This window comes from Podarcis bocagei, assembly GCF_964188305.1.
Source record: "Podarcis bocagei genome assembly, chromosome: 3".
Lineage (NCBI taxonomy): Eukaryota > Metazoa > Chordata > Lepidosauria > Squamata > Lacertidae > Podarcis > Podarcis bocagei.
This window is the reverse complement of record NC_138127.1, coordinates 67,816,210-67,829,793: the sequence shown is the minus strand read 5'-3', so window position 1 is coordinate 67,829,793 and position 13,584 is coordinate 67,816,210.

The following is a 13,584-nucleotide window of genomic DNA, read 5'->3' as shown; positions in this document are numbered from 1 at the left end:
GGGGGTTCCCCAGCTGATGCCTCACAGGAAATTCCCCCAAAGTGCACCACCATTAATTGGGTCCTCTAATCAGGATTCAGATTTGCTCATTAGCAACTCAAAGGGACAGAGAGAAGAAGAAGAAGAAGAAGAAGAAGAAGAAGAAGAAGAAGAAGAAGAAGAAGAAGAAGAAGAAGAAGAAGAAGAAGAAGAAGAAGAAGAAGAATTTATTACGGTATTCATACCCTGCCCATCTGGCTGGGTTTCCGCAGCCACTCTGGGCGGCTTCCAGTAAAATGTTAAAATACAATAATTCATCACATATTAAAAGCTTCCCTAAACAGGGCTGCCTTCAGATTTCTTCTAAAAGTAGGATAGTTGTTTATTTGCTTGACACCTGATGGGAGGGTGTTCCACAGGGCAGGCGCCACTACCGAGAAGGCCCTCTGCCTGGTTCCCTGTAACTTGGTTTCTCACAGTGAGGGAACCACCAGAAGGCTCTTGGAGCTGGACCTCAGTGTCCGGGTTGAATGATGGGGGTGGAGACGTTCCTTCAGGTATACTGCAATGCATACCCAGTGATAAAAGAGATTGTAACTGAAATGAATGAGTTGGTTTATTGGTGCACAATGCTTCATTCAAAGCAGATCATTACAGTCATATAGAAGATAATCTTATGAAAGCTGAAGAAAATAAAGCAACTAATAGCAGCAATTTCTCCCTGTAAGGGCGATGGGCTTTTTATGGATGGACTGCCCTTGAAGATGGATGGAAAACAAGTCTAGCATCCTGTTCTGACAGATGCCTGTGGGAGACCCACAAGCAGGACCCCAGCAAAAGAGCACTCCTCTGCCTGTCTGCAGCTTCCAGCAAACTGTATTCAGAAGCACTGCTGCCTTCAACTCTGCAGGCAGAGCACAACCATCATGGCTAGTAGCCACTGAAAGCTTTATCCTGAATGGATTTGTCTAACCCATGTTGCTGGCAATCACTGCATCCTATGGAAGCAAGATCCATATTTTGATGTCAGGGAAACTTCTGAGCTGAATTCAATGCAGCGGACAAAAAATTTTGCACTTGCAATTAGTTTGGCAATTCTATTATATGTTAGCACATTTCGATTTCTGATTGTTAGCTGGGTGTTGTTACTGGAAAATATGTAGAGACTGAATAGTTCCTTGGATACTGAGTTCATGCTGAACATTTTCCGAAAAAGAGTTCTTTCCATGTAGGAAAATCCTATTGTCCGAACCAGCTCCAATGAGACAAAATGGAAGGTTTGTCGAGGCCACAAGGAGCTACCAAGACGTTGACCTTGGGAACAGTAAATGAACACAGATATAAGATTTCTTTGGACAATCATATTTTCTAGCAAAAAGAAAAAAATCATTAGGGGATTTCATCATGTTGTTGGCATTAATGTAACTCTGTATGAAATCTCAGCATGACACTATAGTTTGTTTACTACAAAGCCATAGGAGGAACCCTTCTCTTGACCCCAAGTTGACGTTTGCTAGGTTGTTTTTTTTGCTGAGCAAAAGCCATGTTAAGAAGCATTTCCTGCTGTTTCAAATGAAGCTCAGAATCTTTTTTTGTGCAGGACTGGCTTTGGGGGTTCAGGGTTTAAACTACTAATGCTGTGGAAGTTTAACATTTGTGGGGATTTGGGGATTTTATCAGCTTGCGGTCACTTTTCTATTTGATTTCTAATCTGTCCTGAGAGTTTTGGATGTGCCAACATCAATTTCAGATGCCCATGGTTTTGGTGAGACTAGAATCCAGATTCCCAAGCTCTGCTCAGTGGACTGCACATATTCTGAGAAGGAAAGACTAGCCAAAAATCTGCTGAAAGTACTGCAGGCTGCATGTATTGACTGCTTAAAGGCAAAGGGGCCCCTGACCATTAGGTCCAGTCGTGGCCGACTCTGGGGTTGCGGCACTCATCTCGCTTTATTGGCCAGCATGACTAAGCGAACCAGAGCAGCGCACGGAAACGCCGTTTACCGTCCCGCCGGAGTAGTACCTATTTATCTACTTGCACTTTGACATGCTTTCAAACTGCTAGGTGGACAGGAGCAGGGACCGAGCAACAGGAGCTCACCCCGTCATGGGGATTCGAACCGCCGACCTTCTGATCGGCAAGTCCTAGGCTCTGTGGTTTAACCCACAGCGCCACCCGCTTACATATTCCTAAACACAACCATAAACAGAGAAGAGATACAATTTTTGGCCGTTCCATCATTACACAAACATATGACCTTTCAGGTATTGTTAGATCCGATCTGAAGAGCAAAACTCTATGGGGATGGAACTTAAAGCTGCTTATTTACACTTCAGATTAGTATTTGCAAAGATTTACTACTGACACTTACTTTGATGGTGGTTGTGGTCAGTGACAAAACATGGCCTATATGTTATGCTTTACAGTGGTACCTCGGGTTACAGACGCTTCAGGTTACAGACTCCGCTAACCCAGAAATAGTACCTCGGATTAAGAACTTTGCTTCAGAATGAGAACAGAAATCGTGTGGCAGCGGCATGGCGGCAGCAGGAGGCCCCATTGGCTAAAGTGGTGCTTCAGGTTAAGAGCAGTTTCAGGTTAAGAACGGACCTCCAGAACGAATTAAGTTCTTAACCCAAGGTACCACTGTATAAAAGTTTTACAAGAAAGGCATGATGAGAATGTGTGTGTGTGTTTTTCCCAAAGGGCAGCTGAAGAATTTCCAACACTCAAGATTTCAGGGGGAAAGAGAAATATTATAGAAAGTGTGGCCCATAGAGATAAGTCAAAAGAAAGATGATAATCCTCCGCCATAATTATTCTCGATTTTACAAGTACATCAGCAAAGTGTTGCAAAAACTATTCTGTTAACTGGCATTGTATTTATAGCTATATGTTCATTTTCTAAAGAAAAGTAATCCAACTCTGGGAAATGGAGATAAATTCATTCCCTTGAACTACAAATTAAATTTCAATGTAATTGTAGTAATTGTATTATGGAACCTGAGATGGTAGGGGGAAGTGTGTGATATATTTTGGAGCATCTAAAAAGTTGTTGTAGCTGGAGGATACCGGTAAGTAATGGAACAGATCAAATACATAGTCTTCTATGTAGACTAAGGATCTAATTGCATTCCTAAATTTCTTTTCTTATAAATATTTTAGGATGATTATTAGTATTATTTAGATATGATGTGCTGGAAAGATATTGGGAGCCAAGCTCAAATTGAATAATTTTCTTTGGTTAAAGGGTACTTTTAAGCTAAGATGGCCCATACAGAAACGTCACACATAAGTAGTGAATGTATAACTGCACAGTTCAACACTGAGGGCTGCCAGGGATGTACAAGGGAGGCATGAAACCGTTCCTGGATAATTCCTCCTCCACCACTCTAAAACCTTCCCAGATGTTCTGCATTATAGGGTCCCAGCTGCACCCTATGTTAAGGGTGATTTAGCTAACATTCTGCCATTATATTGAGAATTTGGGCTAAAGTAGGTACTACAGCTTATAGCTGGAACAATGGACTACACAACGAAGAAATTCTCCCTGATGCATGCATTAAACGCATGGTGTTCTCTCACCATAGCAACGTGTCATGTAAGTATATGCATAGAGTTTTAAAAACACTCGTAAAACCCCTTAGTGCTACCACCACACCACACCTCAAAAAAAGAGTTGCTTTGGGGATGGATCTGAGGTGGGACTGGTGGCTCCAGGGCAATCAGCCAAATTCAGGTACCATAAATTGGGGCTACAGGGCAGATCGGGGGGTTCATACACAGACACTTTGCACCCCAAATTAATATGAGAACTGTAGTTTACTTGCACAGAGCTATGATTTTGAGCACTGAGTTGCTTGAGTTCCCAGGATTTGCAAAGGTTGTTTGACATAGCTTGGATTCCAGTTTGGGAACAAGCTTTAGCCTGTGGTCCTGGGGGTTGAGGCCAGTGGCGTAGCGTGGGGGGTGCAGGGGGGGCCGGCCGCACCGGGCGCAACATCTGGGGGGGGCGCGGAAGAGACTCAAGTGCTAAAATCCACGGGTTAGGGGGCGCAAATTACTTGCCTTGCCCCGGGTGCTGACAACCCACGCTACGTCACTGGTTGAGGCCTAGCAGCAAGTCATGATGGTCACTAAGGCTCTTCTGACACGCCAGTGGGAATGTAGCACCCTGCTTGTGGTTAACGCTTAGCTGGAATGAAATATTCAACGCAGCAACAGAGAAATTAAAATAATTATTTATTTGTCAGACAAATAAATGAGAGGCACAGTGGTATATGGTTACCAAGCTCTGGCCTGCCTCCTGCCATTATGGCCAGCCCTTATATTTCCTTAATCCACCCCCCTTTGCTGCTCCTGTGGCTGCCTCTGTTCAATCAGCCTGCTTGAATTTCCTATTGGCTGATTGCTATAACCAATTTTAAGATACACCCATATCCATCCTCCTGTCCTTATATGGCAGACAAAGAGCTATATATTGTTACATCTATAAATGACAAATAAGTAGTAATATATCTTACATGTGTCTCAACAAGGAATCTTAATTACCAGCTCACCTCTTGCCTTCCTTGCCCTATTGCCTTCTAAAACAAATGGTTAATCTTAAATTTTTATCTTAAACATATGTCAAGGATCTTGAATTTCCTATCAACATTGAAAGATATTCATCATTTGAAGGTTTCTAAACAAATGTCTGACAGCCATATATCAGGATAGCTCGGATGGCGTCTCCTTGTCTAGGAGGAAAACACTGTCAAGGTTCTCTAAAAACAGCTGGCCTGCCTGGCATGAAACTTTTGAAAATCTAAGCCCATTTAATTTAGGAACCTGATCAAGATATAAGCCAATATATGCCTTGATTAAAAATGCAGTCTATATTCAGATGCCACATTCCCCCCTTTCAAGCTCAAGGACCTTGGTACCAAGTGTCCTTGATAGCTTGATCTGCATTATATTCCTAAGGTAAAGCTGTGTATAGGGCCATGATATGAGGTAGAGTTTCATTCGAAATCATCTTGCTAATTGTACTTCTAAAACATGAAATGATACATGGCATCATACATAAAACCATCACTACTACCGTCAAGAAAAACAAGCAAGACAATAATATCCCTTTGAGTCCTGTGACATTAGGTAACCATCCCATATCCCATCCTTCCCATGTTTGTACTGGGACATGTGCTATATTCTCCATCTTTGTGGCCAACACACGGATTGCCTCACCATTATCTGAAATGTTAAAGCAACAGGCATTCCCTGTCAAGTTCAAGACTCCACATAGGCCTCCCTGCTTGGCAAGTACATAATCCATTCCCATTTTCAGCTGCAAAATGCGGCTCTACTTTCATCCAACTGTTGTGCAATAAGTCTCAAACTCTGGGCCGTTACATTGGTTACAAGTTCCACTACTGCTTGCAATCAAATTATTCTGTTTAGATTATAAATAGGATCCCGTGCCCCTTGTATGAGCTCACCAGGATTCCAGGAGGCAGGATCATAATAGGCTATAATGCGCTCTGGTGGCCAATCATCAGTACCGCTCCAACTTTGGGTACTTCCTCCTGCTATATGAGAAATATCAGCGTTTCTTCGTGTACGCTTGGCCAAATTAGTGGGCATAATCCACATTGGTGGTAATACCCATCCCAGGAAACAAGTCCCACTCCATTTGGAAGGGAGTTTCTTGTATGCCCATTCTCCACATATCCACCACAACCATGGGTCTGAGGGTTTTGGTATGTGGAATGCATGAGGCGAAATATCACAAGGGGTATAGAGTTCACAGTGCAGTATGTTAGATTGCCTTTCTCTGTCACAGTTATGTTCCATACCACTTTCCATGCATGAATAAAAGGAGGTGCACAGGGCAAGGCATTCCGAGTTCGATAGGTAGTACCGTTTGCCCAGGTATGACTATTCTTAATATAATCCCAAGTATAGTGACAATGAGAAGAGCCTATCATGGTAGAATCAGCTGCATCTGATGATTTATATACACAGAATTCCCCTTGTACAGGTATAACTCGTAATGTTTAGTTGAGTTCCATCCGAGGAAATTCTGTACTTCTGCTTGGTGTGGCATTTCGCTTACCATACCAATGGCATCTAATGGTATCGGTAATAAGGGCATACCTCCCTCTGAATCATCTGGCCCAAGAGAGCAAACAAGGCAATTAGTCCTATTTGCAACATTGGCTTACCATTTCAGCTAAACCTACCCACATATTGTGATCATAGCGGAATCCATATTTAGCAAATTTGGTCAGATTCAAGGACCCTTCCTCTTCCCAAGGGATCAGGATTAATAATAATATCATGTTGATGTCTAGCATATGCATTCCTTCCACAAAAGATTACCTTATTGTGATAGCATAAATATTAGTCCCAATATAATTCCCCCAGTGACAGGAATGGGGAACCACCAAGACCAAAACATATATCCCAAGGATCCCCAATGTGTAATATCCCTGATAATTGTTCCACAAGGGGGCAGTCAATCAATTGTATAAGAGAATCTTCCCGCTCACAGTCACTGGTTCAGACGCTCCTCAAGCTTCAGGCGTGCGCAGGTCAGCCAGCTTCCAGGGTGTGGCTGCAGCAGGCCGGTCGTCTAATGTTGCCCGTGACCTAGCCCGTTCCCCGTAGGGCTAGATACAGGGGTTTTTGGAGAGAGTCAGTTTAAGAGGATTAGAGGGGTCACCTTTGCACGTCCAACTGCCTTCGGACTTCTTCAAACGGGAGTGATGAATCCAGGGGGGTCACCTCAGCTACCTTCACCGCTGTTGGAGTAGAGAGCAAGACGGTGTAAGGTCCACGCCACTTAGGTGCAAGTGGATCACGTTTCCACTCTTTCACCCATATGCTATGCCAGCCTGAAGCTGATGAATCGGCACGGCAATGCTGCACGGCGTGCGCTCGAGGGCCCACCTGTTAAGATAAAAACAAACAAACAAACAAACAAACACGGGAGAGAGACAAAAACACGGGAGAGAGATTGCACTTGTCCCTGTGTCACATGGTCTCTTATTTGTTTGAGGTCAGTTGGACTATCCTGAACAAAGGAGGGCGGCCTCCCATACAGGAGCTCAAAAGGTGACAACTTAAGTCTTTTTGTGGGTGTGCACCGAACACGAAACAGTGTTATGGGTAACACGTCTACCCTCCTGAGACTTTAGACATATTAGTGGGCTTCTGGCATGCCCTGCAGATACCTTGCACAAGCGTCTGGCGGTAGGTAGTAAGCCTGGCCAGGTGAATTGCATTGTTTGGATCCCAATTAGGATCTTCCAAGGGAAAGTTGTCCTGGAGATGACGGTCAATATTAAAAATATTTCCCACTCTGGCCTGCTCACGCAAATATATCTGTGCCTTTTCAATTATGTCTCTCCTTTCCTCAGTGGTGAACAGAGTATTCAGGAGCTGGCGGCAATCTGTCCAAGTAGGACTATGAGTATTTATTATTGAAGTCACCAAGTCCATCATAGCCTGAGGTGGCTGTATTGCTTGCTGACCGATCAAGGTCTCCCTGTAACTTCTGTAATAATTCTCTAGGACTTGGATGTACAGGGGTTTGGGGTGGGCAATCAGCCGCTCCACTAAAGGAGACTGTAGATGGAGCTCTACTGGGACTCACAGGTGGAATAACCACTTCTGCTTGGGCTTCATTATAGGACTCCAATGCCTCCTGAAGATATTTATCATAATCTATCAAGGAATCAAGTTCTGTGACTCCACCCCCATTATTCATTCCACTTTCTTGCCTTGGGGTTACAACTGGTGGAGTGTTTGGATTTATTTGGCAAGATTCCTTTCCTAGCTTTGGCTTTTACAGCCAATAATTTGCATCGTTGGACTTTGCATTCCCTTATCCATGGAGGATTTTTATTTAATGTGCTCAGCCAAGAATCTATATGTGAAAATTGTTCTGGGCACCCTCCAGTCTCTTTGGCGATGTTAGACCAAAGTTTGCTTACTAAATTTATATCAAAGGTTCCTCGAGATGGCCATTCAGTATTTTGCTTCGGCCACTCTAATTCACATAACGTTCTCAGGCGCTCTGGCGTCATTTTGACTCCATACGCCCCTGAGAAGGCTTTCTTAAAATTATTTAACATACATTCAAAAGGTGTATTTCCCCCCTTTGAACCCCCAACTCCCATTGTATGGCCCTGTGAAGTATCCACTCAGTCACTCACACACACACCTTACTGGGAAACGAAGTAGTACTCACTCCACACTTAGGTCAGCTACACATTGTACTTTCTCACACATGCAATGCGCCAGATACTTCACCACACACTACCTCCCATTCTTCCCTTTCCCCCACCAGACCACCATCTGATATACCCAGCCACCTAGCGTACTCAGTTCCCCTTTACTGAGACGCAGAAGTTTGATCAGGACTTCTCTTCCTCCCAATTAATTGGAGGGCCAAAACCCCTTAGTGCACTTACCCTTAGCTGGTTCCCTGTTTATTTCTCTGGTCCCCCCCGGTCCATCGCCATCGGTGGGCAGGGTATCAGACAGACGAGACTGCTGCGTTCCCCTGGAAAAAATTTTTCCAGTGCGCGCTGGGTAGGCACAGTTGTCCTCTCTCTTGTACCCCGTCCAGTGAGGCGAAGGCGCTGCGTTCCAGCAGACCACTTATCCGAGTCACGGCACCATAAAATGTAGCACCCTGCTTGTGGTTAACGCTTAGCTGGAATGAAATATTCAACGCAGCAACAGAGAAATTAAAATAATTATTTATTTGTCAGACAAATAAATGAGAGGCACAGTGGTATATGGTTACCAAGCTCTGGCCTGCCTCCTGCCATTATGGCCAGCCCTTATATTTCCTTAATCCACCCCCCTTTGCTGCTCCTGTGGCTGCCTCTGTTCAATCAGCCTGCTTGAATTTCCTATTGGCTGATTGCTATAACCAATTTTAAGATACACCCATATCCATCCTCCTGTCCTTATATGGCAGACAAAGAGCTATATATTGTTACATCTATAAATGACAAATAAGTAGTAATATATCTTACATGTGTCTCAACAAGGAATCTTAATTACCAGCTCACCTCTTGCCTTCCTTGCCCTATTGCCTTCTAAAACAAATGGTTAATCTTAAATTTTTATCTTAAACATATGTCAAGGATCTTGAATTTCCTATCAACATTGAAAGATATTCATCATTTGAAGGTTTCTAAACAAATGTCTGACAGCCATATATCAGGATAGCTCGGATGGCGTCTCCTTGTCTAGGAGGAAAACACTGTCAAGGTTCTCTAAAAACAGCTGGCCTGCCTGGCATGAAACTTTTGAAAATCTAAGCCCATTTAATTTAGGAACCTGATCAAGATATAAGCCAATATATGCCTTGATTAAAAATGCAGTCTATATTCAGATGCCACAGGAAGACACGGAATCAGATGAGCTTGAAACTCAAGTTCTTGAGTTTTACATTTTCACCTCGTAATAAGGGACATAAAAGGCAGAAGAGCCATGGAATTTGACTCCTTAATGTGGTCAACCGCATTTCCATGTTTCTGCACACAGCTAATAAGACCCCAATATCTGGATCTAGTCTGCATCCACAACGGTTTTATTTAATAAGCACTCAGGGCAGACACGTTTATTTTAAAGTTCAATTTTAATTAAAAGATAAGACTAAGAAGCAGTCTGGCAGGAAGATTGTTTGTTTACGACAGAAAGCATCTGCTTTCGTTTTTTTTAAAAAAAATAACTGCACTTAATGTCAAATCAGGAAGCTACTTTTATATTTTTAGTACCTTTAATGAGTTACCCCAGCTCACAACATATATAATTATCTTCCCTCATCTGAAGATTTTTATGCCGAAATGTTAACAGCATCCGGTGCACTTTGATTTTTAAAGGCTGTAGCTCAGTGGTAGAACACATGCTTGGCGTGCAGAAGCATGTTGCAGGCATCTCCCGGTAGGGCTGGGAATGTCTCCTGCCTGAATCCCTGGAAAGCCTCTGCCAGACAGTGTAGACAATATTGAGCTTGATGAATGCATGGTCTGAGCTGCCATAAGGCAGCTTCCTATGTCCCTGTGTCCTATTTCTTACATATTTTACCTACTACTAAACAGCTCATAGTAAACTAAACATACTAAACTATAGTGAAAACTCCTTCATGGCGCTGTGGGTTAAACCACAGAGCCTAGGACTTGCTGATCTGAAGGTTGGCAGTTCGAATCCCTGTGACGGGGTGAGCTCCCGTTGCTCGGTCCCTGCTCCTGCCAACCTAGCAGTTCGAAAGCACGTCAAAGTGCAAGTAGATAAATAGGTACCGCTCCGGCGGGAAGGTAAATGGCATTTCTGTGCGCTGCTCCGGTTCGCCAGAAGCGGCTTAGTCATGCTGGCCACATGACCCGGAAGCTGTACGCCAGCTCCCTCGGCCAATAAAGCGAGATGAGTGCCGCAACCCCAGAGTCGGCCACAACTGGACCTAATGGTCAGGGGTCCCTTTACCTTTACCTTAAACTGCTTACTTCAAAAACTATAGCGAAGACTCCTTCATTAATCTGTTGAGCAGAAGCATCAATTTATTCGCAAAATATTATTAATGAAGTGTTATGTAAAAAGAAAAAGAAAAAAAGACAACTGTCGCCATTGGAAGCGCATCATACACCTCGCCCAAACATTATCAACTGTCAGCATCACTGTGGCTCTGTTGCACAGTACAGATATTATCAAGGCTGGCAGACAGAAGGCTGCCTTTCATTTTCTTCTTTCTGAATCATATTTCTCCATTTCAAGATGTCTTCCTTGCCTCTCAAGCTTGTCTCCTTACATGGAGCAGTGACTGTTTCTCCCTCTCTTCCCCATGCGCTGTCCCATTGACCAAATTACATTGCGAGCTTTTATTGTGCTGATCATCTGTCAATGAGGGTGAAAGGAGACGTATGGGCTTTATCCTCCTCCCAACTCCTAAATGGGTAACTTGTTATGTCAAAGCAATGATGTTTGAAGTGGAAAGAGAATGAGGGAAATCCCTCCACGAGTGTCTCTGTCCAGTTCAAAGTCTGTGTTTATTAACCACCTTGGAGGCCTTTTGAAAAATGTCTGGATAAATTATTTTAAATAAATCATATGTTCTAACTTTCTGTTTGTCAGAATACATCCAAGGTGGCTAATTAATATGTTAGGAAGGGATTATTGTTTCTCACTTCTTCAGTTTTTAAGTTTACAACTTAACCTGTAGTTGGAGCTAGTTTTATAACTGGAGGATGCTACCAGATTAGCCTTCTTCTGTTTCTTCATTTTTTCTCAAAGAGAATATAGCAGATTGCCAATGTTATTGAGGCCTACCATTACCAGCTACCTCCTTCTCCTCCTCCTCCTCCTCCTCCTCCTCCTCCTCCTCCTCCTCCTCCTCCTCCTCCTTCTTCTGTGATCACTCGTAGCCACAACAGCTGCCACTCTGAAGATCTTTCTATTCATATTGCCAGTGCTTTTTTCTGGGGGAATGCAGGGGTACGCATACCCCTAAATATTTTGTGAATCTAAGTTTGGCCGCATTGAGGAGCAGTATTTAAATATGGAGGAGACTCTTGAGAGTCCCATGGACTGCAAGAAGATCAAACGCATCCATTCTGAAGGAAATTAGCCCTGAGTGCTCACTGGAAGGACAGATCCTGAAGCTGAGGCTCCAATACTTTGGCCACCTCATGAGAAGAGAAGACTCCCTGGAAAAGACCCTGATGTCGGGAAAGATTGAGGGCACAAGGAGAAGGGGACGACAGAGGACGAGATGGTTGGACAGTGTTCTCGAGGCTACAGACATGGGTCTGACCAAACTGCGGGGGACGGTGGGGGACAGGGGTGCCTGGCATGCTCTGGTCCATGGGGTCACAAAGAGTTGGACACGACTAAACAACTAAACAACAACAACAATTTCAATATGAGTAGGAAAACGAGAGTACGGTGGTACCTTGGGTTAAGAACTTAATTCATTCTGGAGGTCTGTTCTTAACCTGAAACTGTTCTTAACCTGAGGTACCACTTTAGCTAATGGGGTCTCCCACTGCCGCCACACCACCGCCACACGATTTCTGTTCTCATCCTGAAGCAAAGTTCTTAACCCGAGGTACTATTTCTGGGTTAGCGGAGTCTATAACCTGAAGCGTTTGTAACCTGAGGTACCACTGTACCCCTAAACATTTTTTTAGAAAAAAAACACTGCATATTACTAGAGTATGTTTAAACTGTTAACAGAGTACATTAGAATTAGCTGTGCCTTTCAGCACTGCACCTTTCTCTGGACAAGTCTAGGAAACCAAAGAAGCTTTCAGTGATTAAGCCATGGAACTTTCTCCAATGATATGCTTTTGAGGATTGGCAGATGGCCGAAGAGAGGAAAGTGAAAGTTGCATTTGATAAGGGAACATGAGGAGAAAGTTGATGGGGAAGTGGGTTACTTTGGTTTCATGGATGAAAGAGAGCAGAGCAGGATATAATGGGTCTTGGTTAAAATGGTCACATATTAGGATAAACCTCTTGATGTCAAGAGGAATTTGAAAACAGAACCAATTACTTAGAGGGGTGGAAAACTCACATTCACTGGCAATTTTCAAGCAGAGGTTGGGCAGAATAGTCTTGCTCTGGATTTCTTCCATGAAGCAGGGGATAAAGTAGGAGGACACTATGGACAATGGACCAAGTTGTTATATAAAGCTAGGGAATATCCTTCAAAAAAAAATCTAGGGGTGGATTAAGGTGAACGTCTGAGGTGATAAAACTACCATGGGGTGTTTTTCTTTTGCCAGCAGTGAATACCGGGACATTTTGACAATTCACAAAAATATCACCTCCCGCTCAACCATATTTCATATGCTTTCTACCAGGTGGTAAATCATGATTTCACCACTTATCTGTGACAAAAATGTATCCCTTGCTGGATTCATTTCCTCCATTTTTCATCTGAATCAAGTCCAGATCAGCAGCTGTCAGAGATAGTTTGATACATGAATCCTCCTATTTCAGAAATGCTCCATATATAATAAAACAAACAATAGGAGATGAGATTTTGTATCAAGATTGACAACCGTAGGTTATGTGTCTTTCACATACTATGTATGCCCCCAACTGATGTACCTTACCAGAGAGGTTCACAGTCATTAGGAACTGTTGCTTTTCAAGAACTCAGAGTCTCAGCTGGCTTGCAATTTATTGAAGAATCAAGACCTGCCAATGGGAGCTGGGTGCAGCCCAAATTTTTAAAAAATGCTCAGAAGAATGAAGCTTGGCATAATCCTGAGCACGATGAATCAAGACGCCATGTTGACTGGTGTCAGCAAGGGCACTGAAGTGAAGAGTGCAGCATTTCTCTTTGACGACAAGCACCATTAAAAATTTGCCTGGGGGGCTTTTTCAAGACTTCTGACACACTTGGGCTGTGACAGCTCGATCGATCAGCCACAGCAGATGTTGGTGAAAACAGTCATCTGTTGGGACTTTGATATCAACTTCAGGGACTATGTAACACAGTTAATATTCCATTTCTCAACAAATAAAATTCAACTGGTATTGAATGTTTTGGCTTTTCTCCCCCAATGTCACTTTTGCAGTTTTCAGTCCCTCTGCCATTTCCA